We start from the raw sequence: 14,286 nt of genomic DNA on the forward strand, positions 1-14,286 counted from the left end.
GCACGGTATCATACCTTATGCGCTATTTTTCACCAACGGTAGAGATTTTTTTGCCATACCTTATACCGCAATAGCTCATGAGTCCTGTAGATGGCAGTAATGCAAAGTTTTGAACATCCGCTTGGATATGCCGTGCGACAGTAATCGCAAGACAAGGTAACACGAGTAATTTGTTTTACCACCTGCGGGCTAACCATGCTCCGGAATATGAAACGAGTCAAAGCCGGTGTTCTGTCGATTTCTCCTACTTGTCGAGATTTGCTACTTTGTGGTTTTGCGCATGCGCTGAGCCGATTTTCTAAGTTTCGTTTTCACGCCCATAATGTTTTGCTACCCTGCGTCTCAGCTGGTGTGTAACGGTAACATCCTCAAAATCCTGATTATTTTCTCTTTTGGAAGACATGGAAAGTAATAAAACACTCATCGTATTAACAAGCAGTTTAACATGCACAAATGGGGTGTCTGAAACATGACGCATATTTGAGCATGTTGAATAAGTGGAAGAGGCCATTGCTAAAACACTTGTACAGGTACACAGCTCAGGGAATCTTACTCCCAGTGAGGCAAGAGGAAGAGAAATCACAATAGATAGCTACAGGCATATGTTAGAGGAGGAGATGGGGCAGCAGAATGCTCTAAATACGCCCTTTAACCTGAGTGAATTGAATAGGGCGTTAAAGAAAGTGGGTAGGTCCACCCCAGGAAGGGATGAGATATGCTACATTATGTTGGAGAAATTGACTGTAATAATAATCCCTGTAATAATCCCTATTAGGAAGCCTGGGAAAGATGTAAAGATGCCATCAAACTATAGACCTATAGCGCTGACCTCACAGCTGGGTAAAATAATGGCAAGAATGGTGAATGATAGGTTGGTTTACTGGTTAGAAACGAGAAATATTTTGTACAGCTACCAGAGTGGATTTAGGCAGAGAAGGGGCACCATGGACCCAGTAGTGGCCTTAGAAGACTCAATAAGGAAAGCCCAAGTTGATAAGGAGACAGTACTGACAGTATTCTTTGATATAGAGAAGGCCTATGGTATGGTCTGGAGAGAGGGACTCCTAATTAAACTCAGGCAAATGGGTATCAAGGGTAGAATGTTTCAGTGGGTCAAGGATTTCCTATCAGGCAGGAGTATCACGGTCAAAATTAATGAAGAGTTCAGCAGTGAATATACAGTGGAAAACGGCACTCCGCAAGGAAGCATTATCAGCCCGATATTGTTCCTGATCATGATTAATGATGTCTTTAAAGAGGTGCAGGAATCTGTCCATGTTGCTTTGTTTGCAGATGATGGTGCAATGTGGATAAGGGGCAGAAATGTGGATTTCATTGTGCGTAAAATGCAGCAGGCAGTAGACCATGTCCAAGCGTGGGCCCTTGAATGGGGATTTAGAATGTTTATTGACAAAACTAAAACCTTGTTTTTTACTAGAAAGAACATTCCCATGGGTTTGAAGCTGAAGTTATCAGGCGCAGAACTAGAGAGAGTAAACTGTTTTAAATATCTAGGCCTGTGGTTAGATAAGAGATTAACTTGGTCTGTTCGCATGCAAAAAATGATTGAGAAATGTAAAAAGGTACTGAATGCCATGCGCTGTCTGAAAGGGGTGGACTGGGGAGCAAACAGGTCAGCCTTGAGAACGATATACATCAGCCTTATTAGGTCTGTATTTGACTATGGATGTGTCGTGTGGCTTACAGATCTGCATCTAAGACGCTCCTGGCAAAACTGGATGTTATTCAGCATAAAGCCGTAAGAACGCGTTGTGGAGCAATGAAGTCGACTCCTGTTAATGCTATACAGGTAGAGGTGGGGGAAATGCCACTGCATATAAGGAGAGATCAGCTGGCCTTAGTCTATTGGGCTAACCTCAGAGGGCAAAGGGAAGGCCACAGCAGTCTATCTGTGTGAACTCACTGCCAGGAGAAAGATAAACCAGGTAGAAGCTTTGGGTGGGTGGTTCCTCAAAAGGCAGAGGCCTGCAGGCACTTACTCTGTGTGCAGCTGTCACATATTCAGTTGTAGCACCATGGCTGTTAAAGGAACCTGTAATAGATTTAGCACTTCTAGAGTTGAAGAAGCAAGAGGAGTTCAGCAAAGAAATGGTTGAGTGCCATATCAGAGCTCAGTACAAGGATAAACTTGTGTGTTTTACAGACGCTTCAAAGTCACCTGACGGGAAAGTGGGTGTGGCATTTGTAGTACCAGAGCTTAAGATGTGCAAAAAAGAAAGGCTAAACAATGATCTTGCTGTATACACCGCAGAACTAGTAGCCATCCTCGCTGCTTTGACCTGGATAGAGGGGAATAGACCAAGGAATGTGTGAGTATGAGTGCTAATTGCCTCAGATTCTGCTTCTGCCCTGATGAGTATTCAGAGTACCATGTCGGAGTCCAGACAGGATATTGTTTTAGAAATTGCACAGATGGTAAATGGACTCATAAACTCAGGCACCGATATCAGCTTCCTATGGGTACCAGCACACGTTGGCTTACGAGGGAACGAGTTGGCGGATAAGTACGCAAAGAAAGCATGTGTGACCCCTGAGGTTACCTTAGAAGTAGCTTATAGCAAGTCAGAGATAAAGTCACTTGTCAAGACAAAGTCCAGGGAGATCTGGCAGAGTGAGTGGAGTGGTGCAGCTACTGGGAGAAAGTACTTTGCCATCCAAGGGGTGGTTGGTCATGCTAGACCAACAGCAAGACCCACCAAAGAGGAGGACATCATATCTAGGATGAGGTTTGGGCGTTCTGGTCTGAACAGTACGCTATTTGTTTTTAAAAAGCATGTTGATGGAAAGTGTAGTGTATGTGGTGCTACTGAGACCGTGGAGCATGTAATAGAGCAACGTGTCAGGTTTGACCAGGAGAGGCAGCACCTCATCCTAGGACTAGAGTCAGAAAGTGTGCAATTAAACATTAAAACAATACTACAGAAGAACTCAAGTGAGATGTGCTTTAAGTACCTTTTTCACTATCTAGAAGCCACATGACTGATTAGAAGGATATAATACCTTTTTTTAATTATTTATTTATTCTTATTTTTTTATATTTAGCTGAGATAGTTTTCGCCCAGACTCACACTCCATTTCAATAGGTGGCGGTAATGCTTCCAAAAGTTGTTTGCCAACCGCCAACAAAATAGAAGAAGAAGAAGAAGGGCGAGGTGAGACCATAGACATCATATATGATCTCCATGGTAAGAAAAGAGCTGCTGGAGCCACCGGAGCTTTTACTTACTCACTGGCTCATTAACGTCCTTGTGATAAGTGGTAAGCCCTCAAAGCAAACTAATGTAATATTTTTATCACTTAAGTAGTTGATCAATGGCTCCATAGATGAGTCTCACATACATAGTCAACAAGTAATTCACCTAATCTGCAGAAAAAACGTTTATTTGTTTTTTGGACAACATTAAAAAGTAATACAGTTGTTTATTATTTGATGTCACAGAGCAGAGCAACCCCACGTAAGATCCAGTGGTCTGGTGACTGGACAGTAGGTAGCACCACTGCTGTGATGTAATTGAGGTCTGTGCGCCTTGGTTTCTTGTAGATGGGGCAGGCGTACAGCTTCGGATCCACAGGAGCATTGGATTTGATGGCAAACATGTGGATGACAGGCATGGGTGTGAAGAGTACTTTGGGTGAGGACTCGATGAGAGTGATGTTCTTTCTGTTCCAACCAGCCCCTTCCAGGAACAAACCATAGACATAAACCCCTTCCTGTAGAGGAAAGGCATTCAATAACAAAATAGCACACGGTTAAATTCCTTTCACATTTCCAGTGAGCAGAAAACACCCACTCACCGTTGGCGAGGCTGTGATCTCCTCCATTGACTTCTTCAGGACATTGTTGTTCAGTGTGACTGTGTCCAGAGCCCAGCCTTTGTTCGCCCTGGTTACTTCTTGTCTCATGGCTGTTAAAAAACCTGCAAACATTCAAGTAAACATTAGGTCTAATAACGTGTAACTTTAGCTGCTGGAAGTCTTTAAGACGTGTCAGCTCCATCATGCTCAAAACTTCAAGGTCTTAACCAGTAATGCAGCCAACTCAGTGTTTGACATTGTAAAAGGCCTCATTCCATCAAAACCACAAACTCACCCTGAGGGTTAAAGAAACCCGTCATCCAAAACGCTTTGGGCCTTCCTTGAAACACCCAACTGTAGAACTGTTTGTTTCTCTGGATAAGCTCGGTGTACCAAAAGCCCAGAGTGGAAGACTCCCAGGAGATCTTCCTCCACAGGCTGGGCACACGAGCGTCAAAAATATTGTCCAGAGCATCACGAAGGTTCTAGGAACAAAGTACATACCAGGAGTTCGAAAGCATTTTAAAGCCTCCTGAAAATCTAATCTAACTCTAACAGACAATCGTTGATGAAAAAACTGAGTAACAAACATACAGAGAAGTGCGTATCTTAAGAAGCAAATATAAAGCGATGTGCTGAGGAATCAGAAATCTTACATCACTCATTATTATTGTGCCATCAATGGCCAGCTTCAGGTCAGTCAGACTCGAGCGCACCACAGAGATGATCCTTTGCATTCGATCCACTTCCTGACGTAGGAAGATGTTCATTGGGTTAAGAGCTCCCATTGTCAACAGTCTGGCTCTGACCTGAACCCATCAAAGTTACAGAGTTTAGATTAAGAGAACGTGTACATTGGCCTGTAAAAAGCCTAATGATCCTACCAACTGACCTCATGTGGAATGTAATTAGCGGGCAGTTTGTCCAACATGTCCTCTGCCATTTTGTGGACGATGGACTCCCGAGTCTCTCCAGATCCCCCTCCACTTTCCTTGGGCTGAATATTTGTGATTGTGTCTAACACCTCAGCAGATGTGTTTGTCTGGTATCTGGTCAACATTCATTATAGAAGAGAAATGCAATAACCTCAAGAAAACCTAAGTATAGTAAATACAACAAGACCGCTTTTAAAGCTGCAGTCGGCAGGTTTTCAAAATTCCGAGTCTAAAGTCGGAAAATTCAAACTGATACACTCTCAGGTCCCTCCCCCAACCTCTAACAAGCTCCGAATCGCCCCCCAAACCCCTCCCCCTCTGTGGACGAGGTTGTGCACGTGAGTTCACACCAGTGTGAGCGCACACAAGCTGGGGCAGACTCACGCTCAGCAGCGTGTGCACAAGCTGTGATGGACAGGTAGGATTCCTCCGCCCTAACTTGATTGGTTAAAAACAGCCGGGAGCGCTCGGTTTTTGCAAGCATGATTACAGGCTTCAGAGGGAGCTACAGATTTCGTTATTTTTCCTAAACAGCCTATTTAATATTCTCCTTCCAGAATCCCATGACAGTTCAAGCTAATATGACTAAAAAAAAGTTGCCGGCCGCAGCTTTAATGCCTCATCATGACGACACTCTCCTTACGTGATATCAGCATTAGCGTGCAGCCCCAGTGCTTGGGGTGAATCCTCAGTGGGTAAACTCTGAATGTTATCCATGTACTCTTCTATTGTCTTACACACCGCAATTTTGTAGCCCGTGTAAAAGCAAAATGTTGGGTCAAACATCTTCTTACTGAACCACACCTGTAATTAAGAACATTGAGCTTCACGTGTCGTATCAAATGTAATACAATGCAACATAAAACACCGGGAGTTGTAACACACGAATCAACAAAAAAACTGGGATTATTACACGAGCAAAACACTTCAACAGGCGTTTGTCATAGTCATCTGTGACCCTTCCTCCATATTGCACCTCAGCGAGCATGTATCGCAAGGTTATCCATGACACATCCTGTGGGGGGGGACACAAAGTAGTGAGTGAGGGAGGGAGGATGACATACAAATATTAAACCAGGGCTGCAAAACGCTCACCTTCTTGGGGCCGCAATCATCCAAGTGTCTTTCAACAAATTCAACACTTGCAGAGAAATCGGCCGAATTGAACTCGTAAGGTATGTTCCAACCTAAGGGTCCAAATTTACGTCGTTCCTTACAAAGCCAAAAAAAAAGAAAAGGTTACCATGTAAAATCAGAAAATCCCTGTGTTATTATGACGAACAGCCTTCCTTCTACTGGAGGAAAAAAGTCACAGACACGAGTTGATTTGTGCTACACTGGAAAATACAAACCACTCAAACTTCAAAAGGCTATAAAATAAACTAAAGCCAACACATTCTCAATATGGTAATGAGGTGGAAAATTTGCCTAATGCATTATTAAAATGGCACAAATGATTTCATTATCAATTATGAAATTAATAAGAAAAAAAAGGCTACCAAATTAAGTAGTGCCATTGTCAAGGTTACGGTACTTCTAAATATGGTTAGTTCACTCTGTTTCTCATATAACCTGTGCCAGGAGCAAAGCATGTATTCTTTTTTAATATTTCCTTTAAATAAAGTTCCACTATGACACGCGTGAACTTAGAATGCGCAGTACCTGCACAGCAGTGTGTAAAAAGGCCACACCGTACAGCAAAGGCTTCCACATGGGCAGGTTGCTGACTTCCAACTGGTTCTGTGAAATTCCTGCAAATGTTCGTTTCAAACCAGCACGTATTCCCTGGGGGGGGTCGTTGGTGAACTTGATGGAAGACTTAAAAGGTAAAGAGTGAGAGACAGTCTGTGCGTGTACAAAAACTTTTAACACCTTCCTTTTTATGACGATGTTGTCAAGTCTCACCTGTAGGAGTGTGATGGAGAACAGATCGTGTGGCTCTGTGGTGATCCACACCCTGAACGTGTCATGCATGCTCTCTGTAACTGTGATAGTTTCTAGCAGCTCATCCATAAACTGCAACCCCAGGTGACAGTTCTGCAGAAGGACCCAACCTCCCTGTACACATCCAGACACAAAAGCCACGGATCAGGTCAAACAGTCAGCCATTGCTGTTGAAAGCAAGAAGCAACACTCTAGCTTGCACATCAGGACAATCCAATACACTCCCACATGAAAGCATTCACCAGATGCCGTCACCTGCTGGAAGCTGCTTTACTTTGTGAACTTTCTATGAAACCATTTGCTTGTCCACATGCACGAGAGCCACTCCTGAGCCTTGTGGTCATATACGTTCGTTCCAACAACACAGTCAGCATTTATGATTACCGCCCTATGAGGGGTGCTTTCACAAATGCAGTTTGCATCTAGGCTTATAAATGGTATGTAATGTTTTAATACTGCCAGCTGGCATTTCTAAGCCCTGGCTGCAATGCTATTTATAAACTCTGATTTCCATTACAAATCCCACTCAGACATGGTCAATTCTGTGTGTATGGCCATTTGCAAACCACAACTGGCAATATTAACACTATCTAAAACATCAGATGAAAAATGACATCATTAGCTTTTCGATGCTATATCGATTTTACGTCTAAATGTTCCCCTTGCTCAGTATTCATTTATTTATCTTTTTAATGGCGGTCAAACTGTTAGCTGGTCTCAGAGTTCACAGGTTCCCTCCAGACCCTGAATTGAGGGGTTCTTGGTCAAAGAACTGGTACCAATCCTGGAACTGCCTCAGTTGGAAAGGCTTAACTCATGCATTATACTTCTTCAGTAACTTCTAAAAGCACCTCTGTCATTGATGTCTTGACCAGCTTCCTTGCATGCACCTCTTGTCCTTGTCCCATAGATATTGCTCTGCATTCTGTAAACCGAAACAGTGGGAGTATTTACATAGACATGAACATATAGAGTGCATTTAAATAGTGCTTTCCCCCCTGGTCTAATCCACCACTCAGGACTTTGCAGTACAAGCCACAGGCCTTTAACTATACTGTACATACAAAACATAATTATCTTTCTAACACAACATAACACACACACTTACACAAGGATGAAACATTACGGGGAATTAAGGGCCACGGATCAAACCACAGACCTTTCAATTAGTGGAATTTTAACAGCCACAATCAAATGAATTTATGCTCAGGAAAACAAATACATGAGCTGGATTGCCCAGTGAACACCCAAGGTGCCACTGCAAAGAGCACACAGCAACCAACATCCAGGATACAGTTGGTTACCACGGTCACAGGGACATCAATCACAAAATTTGGGTTTCATACCGTTCTAACTGAATCAAAAGTAGATAGCGTCGCAAGTTGGGAACTGGTCTGAATGTAAACACAATCAGACGTCAGGAGATTTTGGCATTACATCTTCAGCAGAAAATAAAAAAGTTCAGTAAAATAAAATAAAAAATGGGGCAGGACAGGGCAAACTCACCGAGATTAAGTTTCTTGGCAAGTGCTTCGATTTGTTCGGTGGGATCTGAGCCCATAGAAAGGAAGCAAATGAGGGGGGTGCGAGGATCACTTTCCTGCCAGGTGCTGTGAAGGTTCAAGAGGACAGGCTCAACGAATCTCATGCCCAAAGAGTCTCCCACATACTTTCTGGCCTGAGACAAGGTGCGATCAGGGCACCAAGACCTGTGAGAAAAAAAGCTTGTGAGGTGATTGCATTTTATAATATGGTGTATTCAAACATGTAATCAACATTCAAGTAGGAGGACCCAACCTTATCAGCAAAAGCTTATGGAAAACATCAAGAGAGTTGTATCCATCTGGAGTGACGCCTTCCTCTGGGGCATCAAGATTGAGCCATGCTTTCCAGTTTTTCCCATTTTGGGACACCTACAAACCATGTCAATACCAAAACTGATGCCACTACAAGCAGATGAAGAATTCAGATGTCCAGATCATTCGTGGATCTATGGCTTACCTGGTTTATAATGTTAGTGAACTGTGGCAGCTTGCTGAGTTCTACCAAGTTCAGCCACACCATATCCAGGATCCAGCTGAATGGCTTTGATGGACAGGTCTTCAGGTCAAGAGCTGCGCCACCTATTGTTTCATCAATTATGTTCAGAGATGTCAAGTCCAAAAGGCAATTCAACTTTTCCTGGGAATGATGCACACCTTACCTTTAATAAGAATCTGAAATTTGTTGTGTTGTATTCTGTTATTCTGTAAGTCAATCTTGAGGGCCAGCAGGAGTGTGAAGATGAACTTGTGGTTTTCATAAAGGCTTCTGACTGTGTATCGGAAAACCTCAAACGTCAGATATTCAATAATATTTGCAATCCGCTTCTGAGTTTTGGAGGCCTTCTCAGACCTGCAAAAGCGCATTAATTAAAAACAAAAAATCAGCATAAAAAAACGAGGGAGGCAAAGACACAGAGAACAAAGCATATTTGAAGATTACGACCACACCACAGCGTGGTTAAAGAAACATCTTTGTCAACCTATTGTTCTTTCCAGACAAATTTGTTGGTCATTAGAGGAAGTAATGGTTGGAATAGTTTCCGAGCTTTAATCTCAAACATCTTATGATAAGACTGTGCAGACATACTTCTTAAATCACGATAAAGCCATACCTTGCGAGTGACAGATCAAAGATTTTGAGGAACTGACCCAAGGAGGTCTGGTACATGATATTGACCATGCTCATCTCCGTGATGAGGAAGTACAATGTGCTTCCTCGAGAGGCAACTGGATGGTATTCTTCTTGAGCGACATTGATCTTTACTTCTGCTTCAGCTGCAACACTGAGCTTTGCACTAACTTCCGCAGCAGTTTGCTTAGTCGTGGTCAGAATGCCAATCATGGAGTCATCATCAACCAAAGAACCTTTAACCAGACAAACAGACACACTTTCACTTTAGGAAAAAGAACAGGTATGACTGGAGAAACTGGCATTAGTCTACAACAGTAACTATAGGACCTTTAGTGCTGCTGAGTTTGTACAGCAAATTGTCTTCCAACTCCTGCATCTTTCTTTTATTAGCAGTTACATCCTCAATTAGTTTCAATCTTTCTGCTTCTAGCTCCTGTTGAGATGAGTGGAAAAAAACCAAGAGCCAGTCAATATCATATTCTTACACTGGAAAAACAGTTATCTAAAACAATCACAGATAAAGTTATATTTTTAAACCAAATGGGGAAAGCAAGCTGCGTTTCTGGAACAAACGGCACACTCACGTATTTTTCTTTGAGGATGACTCGGCCGAGCAGCTGGTTCTCCAGGCCCTTCATGTTTACAGTGAAATCAATAATGGATGTTTTTGCGCTGACCTCTGGAGTGTATGCTGGATTAGGCAGTTTGGTAGTTATATAGAGCTGGAACCCATCCATTACGTTTACCTCTTTGTCTCCTACTTTGACCTATAAAAAAACATTGAAGACAATTTTAAGAGTGTACACATTTTAAAGTTGTATTGGTAAATTTGAATGGACATGAAGGTTAAAAATACCTTGAAACTGGTCCCAGATTTGATAAAGTTTTTCTCGAGCACGTTGTCCAGGGCAGGGTCGAGATCCTCAAATATATCCTCAATGAGCATTGGGCGTCCCATGGAAATACAATCTTCCAAATGTGTGCGAAAGAATTTGTGGTTGAGGGACGTGACCTGAACATGAAATCAGTTTACTTCTACGACATGCTTTACTTAAGCGTGTAATTAGGGTAAAAATGACACAAGTGAAAATCATTTGGCTATATACTTGAAGTTCGTTGGCCTCTTCCTTTTTCTTAATCCAAGCTTTTCCCTGAGTCTGTGGATCGATGAGGAGGGGATATCTTGTTGCTTTTGTGACGATGATGCCATTCTGAACTGACAAGTCATCTCCCGGGAGTCCCTGAAGGTTCCACTCACTTATCTTAAATATTAAAAATGATAGTCAATGGTTCAAATGATTTTTTTTTACTTTTCACAGGACTAGTATCAAATAAAAATAGGCTGGCATTGTTCTCACATTGGGAGCATCCACCAGGGCAGAAATGATGTTGAGATTTTCTGTAAAAGGGATTTTGTGCTTCCGGAGCTCCGCCTCCCAGATGTCCTTCAACAACATATCACGGAAACTCTGGTTGAATGGACCGCAGTACGACAAGAAGCCGGTGAGCTGGAGTACGTCACCCACAAGTCTGAAAACAAAGGCAGAAGCAGCTGGACTCATATAAAAGCCATTATCAAAACCTTTTAAATCTGTCCTTGAAGAACCAATCCTTAATTCTAGTAATGAACCTCTTTAAAGACTAACCCCCCTTGGAATATAACATTTTGATATTCAATTGCATTTCCTTTGTAACCTGCCTGTTTATTTGTGACTTAAATTCTTTGCGTTGCTCGATCCAGCGAGCTTTCTCTCCACTAAGTCCGTCAATAAGTGCAGATGCAGCCTGCATTTTATTCCTACACATCTCAGCATCATCCACCAATTCCTGAAAGACAAGACGCCTGTGTCAGCTACAATCTCTAGATTTAAGTCAACGCAGTCGTGACATTTTTCAAAAGGGTGCGTCACACCTGTTTCTCTTTCATTGCAGCGTCGCATTTGGCCTTGACTTTGTCAAACTCTGCTTGCTTTTCAGCCAGCTGAGTCTCTGCCGCGCACAGCTCGTTATTAGCCACAGTTAGACGGTTCTCTTGAATGGCAAGGTTGGCCTGGAAACAAACAATGCAGTTATACTGTAGCATAAAAAGGCTTTGGGCTAAAAATGAGGTTTAATCACCTATTTACCTAAAATGGATTCAAACAGGCTGAGAATAGAGAGTTTTAAATGGCATTATTGGAGAAGAATAGCCGCCTACGACAAATCTAAAATGAAAAAGAAAAAAAAAAAAAACAGTCGCCAACATGATGAACTTTAACTTTACCTTGAGTGGCAACACTTCTTTGTTGATGGCAAAGAATGAGGCCATAGCACGAGTCCATGCGAGCAGACCAGCTACACTACCACACACTTTCTTGGCATTTTCCATGGTGTAATCCTCCATGTCAAAGTAAGGCTGCAGTAGTTCCACAGTTTCCTCGTTAATGCTGTCCTTTGGGAACTGCTGGAGGCTTGTCAAGAAACCAGAGCCACTCATAAGCTGAAAAGGACAAAACAAATGAATTCATGCAAATGCCATTTGTGAGGAAGAACACGCCGCTCAGTTTTGCACTCAGAGCAGAATTATCCAGCTGCCATCTTTTCATCCCCATCCATCTTCAACTTTAAATCGTGCTGCATTCGCTTTAACCCAAAAGCCAGATGTCAAGACTAATTTGTTCTTGCTTTTTGTTTAGTTAAGTTTACTTAAGAAATCAATTTGATAATAATCCAACTTCTTACAGGCCTTCTTTCATTTCATGAGCTTTCAGGCTACCTACTGTACCTTCTCACATATTAATGCACTTTAAGGGTTTTTAGGTGTGAATTGTGTCCAAATTTACATTTGCATGGAAGCATCAAAGCTGTAGAACAAATCTCAAAAAAGGCACACCCTGCAGAAGAGAGGAGCAGAGTTGAGTCCGCTGGCTCACTCCACCTCCTAAAACTAATACTGAAAAAAAGGCCTGCAAATGTGGGCTTGAAAAGAGCTGCTGTGTTATATCTCTGTAGTATTTCAACCAAACATGACACATTTAAGACCTCAGGGCACAATGTGTCTCCTTTAATATATGAGTGGAATTCATATATTTATCATTTGCAACAACTGAATTTTTAGAAAAAGGAAATTTGTTACCTTCAGTGCTTCTGACCATGATGGTTGAAGACAGCTTCGTTCTGGATCACATGTAACAGGGTCTAACTTTTTGTTAAATAAAATCAGACAGCAGTCCATGATCCTCATGACCAGGTGTGGAGGCTTGGCCAATTTTCTCACTGTGGCAATGTCAGCTGGCTTGATGGTCTGTGGAGTTTTTAAGTATATCATGTAACATATCGTAGAATGCACGGTGTAAATATCTTCAAATAAGTCAGAGATATCTCACATTCAGTGCAGCTGTAGCTTCTTCTAAAGCTGGCCTGGCAGCCTCCAGCTTTTCCTCAGCTATAGCTTTCTCATACTCTATTCCATCCACAATTTTCTGGGCTCTGTCCTTCACAACTTGGACCTCATTCTTCACAATGGTTGCAGCTTTAGCACTGACTGTCACCTCTGCCAGCACCTTGGTGAATGCAAAAATAAACATCTCATGCCTTCAAATGCATCATACGCGTGCGTCCATGGTGTTGACCTTTCAAACAGCTTTTCAGAAATGACAAAACCTCTGTCAGCTATTCACATCAAACCAGAAGCTAATTTCCACAATGAACCTATGAATAAACTGATTCTGCTACCTCACTATGTACAGAACTCAAATTGTTCTTAATTTTATGGTTTTACATTACTGTGGAAGTACTGATTGGAGGAAAGTTGCTCATAAACATCCATCCATCATCAATCTTATCTGCAGGTCACAGGAGCTTGGACGTATCTGATTTACCTTGTCAGCTTTGGCAGATGCAATAGCGAGCTCTTTTTCCTTTACTTCAAGATCTTTTGATAATTGAGCCACCGACTTACTGGCCTCCATCAGTTTGTCCAACCCTGGAAATCAGTAACATCTGGTGTAATCTTTTACAGGAGTAGACCATACAAAATCCTCCATAAAGTACACAATCTTTATAAAGACACAACTGCCTTCCTGTTCAAATTCCTTACCAACATTCATGCGCTCTGCCAAAGTGTTGATATAGTTGTGCTTTTCGGCATATAATGTTTTGTAACCATTTATAAAAGAAAGGTAAGATTTAGGGGTGACGTGAGCTCGTCTTCGAAACCTGAGAGATGAACAACATACAGCGTTAGGACTGTGTTTGATAGCGTATGTTTCTGAACAAATTAGATTTGTGTAAATGTGATACCTTTCAAAGTAACTTTCACATGTTTCAGATACTTTGTGATGATAAGTTCCCATGGTGGTCATCAATGAAGTCTTCACATCAGCTGGACAAACCATGTGAAACTTAGATAAGAAATAGGTGGACACAGCAACCAGAGCCTCATTGGGCCAAGGGGTGAACCAGTCCATTGTGCAGCCGGAAATCAAGCCCGGAAACTTCAGACATCTGGAGCGAAACTTCTGCCCCACCTTTAAACAAGAGTAGAGTAAAACTCCAATGAAAAGGTTCATTTATGGAGGTAGTTATGGGTGTAAGTGTATATATAATGTCACTGTTGAGCATCTAAACATGCTGTGAATAAAAAGAGATTTGGAATAAAAGTAGCAAAAGTTTGGGCGGTTGCTTTTGGGTATAAACAGAAAATATACAAAGTTTCAACTTACCGGTGAGAAGCACAGAACAACGTGTAAATTCTTCCTAAACCGAGATATAAAGTAGTCATAAAGATTGTCAAAAGTTGGTGGAATTCGAGGAAACTCCTTTTTCATAACTGGGATCAGGTTCTGGGTGATCTCTTGCATCTCATCTTTTGCAAAAAGATTGGAGACCTGAAACGATTACAACATGGTCAGGACCAGCGAAGCTTTTCCTTTGA

The 14,286-nt window shown here is 42.0% G+C and overlaps 1 pseudogene; it reads right to left on the reverse strand.

The window, feature by feature from the left end:
• Positions 1-3,192: 3,192 nt before the first annotated feature.
• The window catches only part of LOC142376978 (dynein axonemal heavy chain 8-like), a 58,911-nt pseudogene continuing 47,817 nt past the window's right edge, over positions 3,193-14,286 (reverse strand).

Source organism: Odontesthes bonariensis, chromosome 3 (assembly GCF_027942865.1).
Source record: "Odontesthes bonariensis isolate fOdoBon6 chromosome 3, fOdoBon6.hap1, whole genome shotgun sequence".
In the NCBI taxonomy this organism is placed as follows: domain Eukaryota; kingdom Metazoa; phylum Chordata; class Actinopteri; order Atheriniformes; family Atherinopsidae; genus Odontesthes; species Odontesthes bonariensis.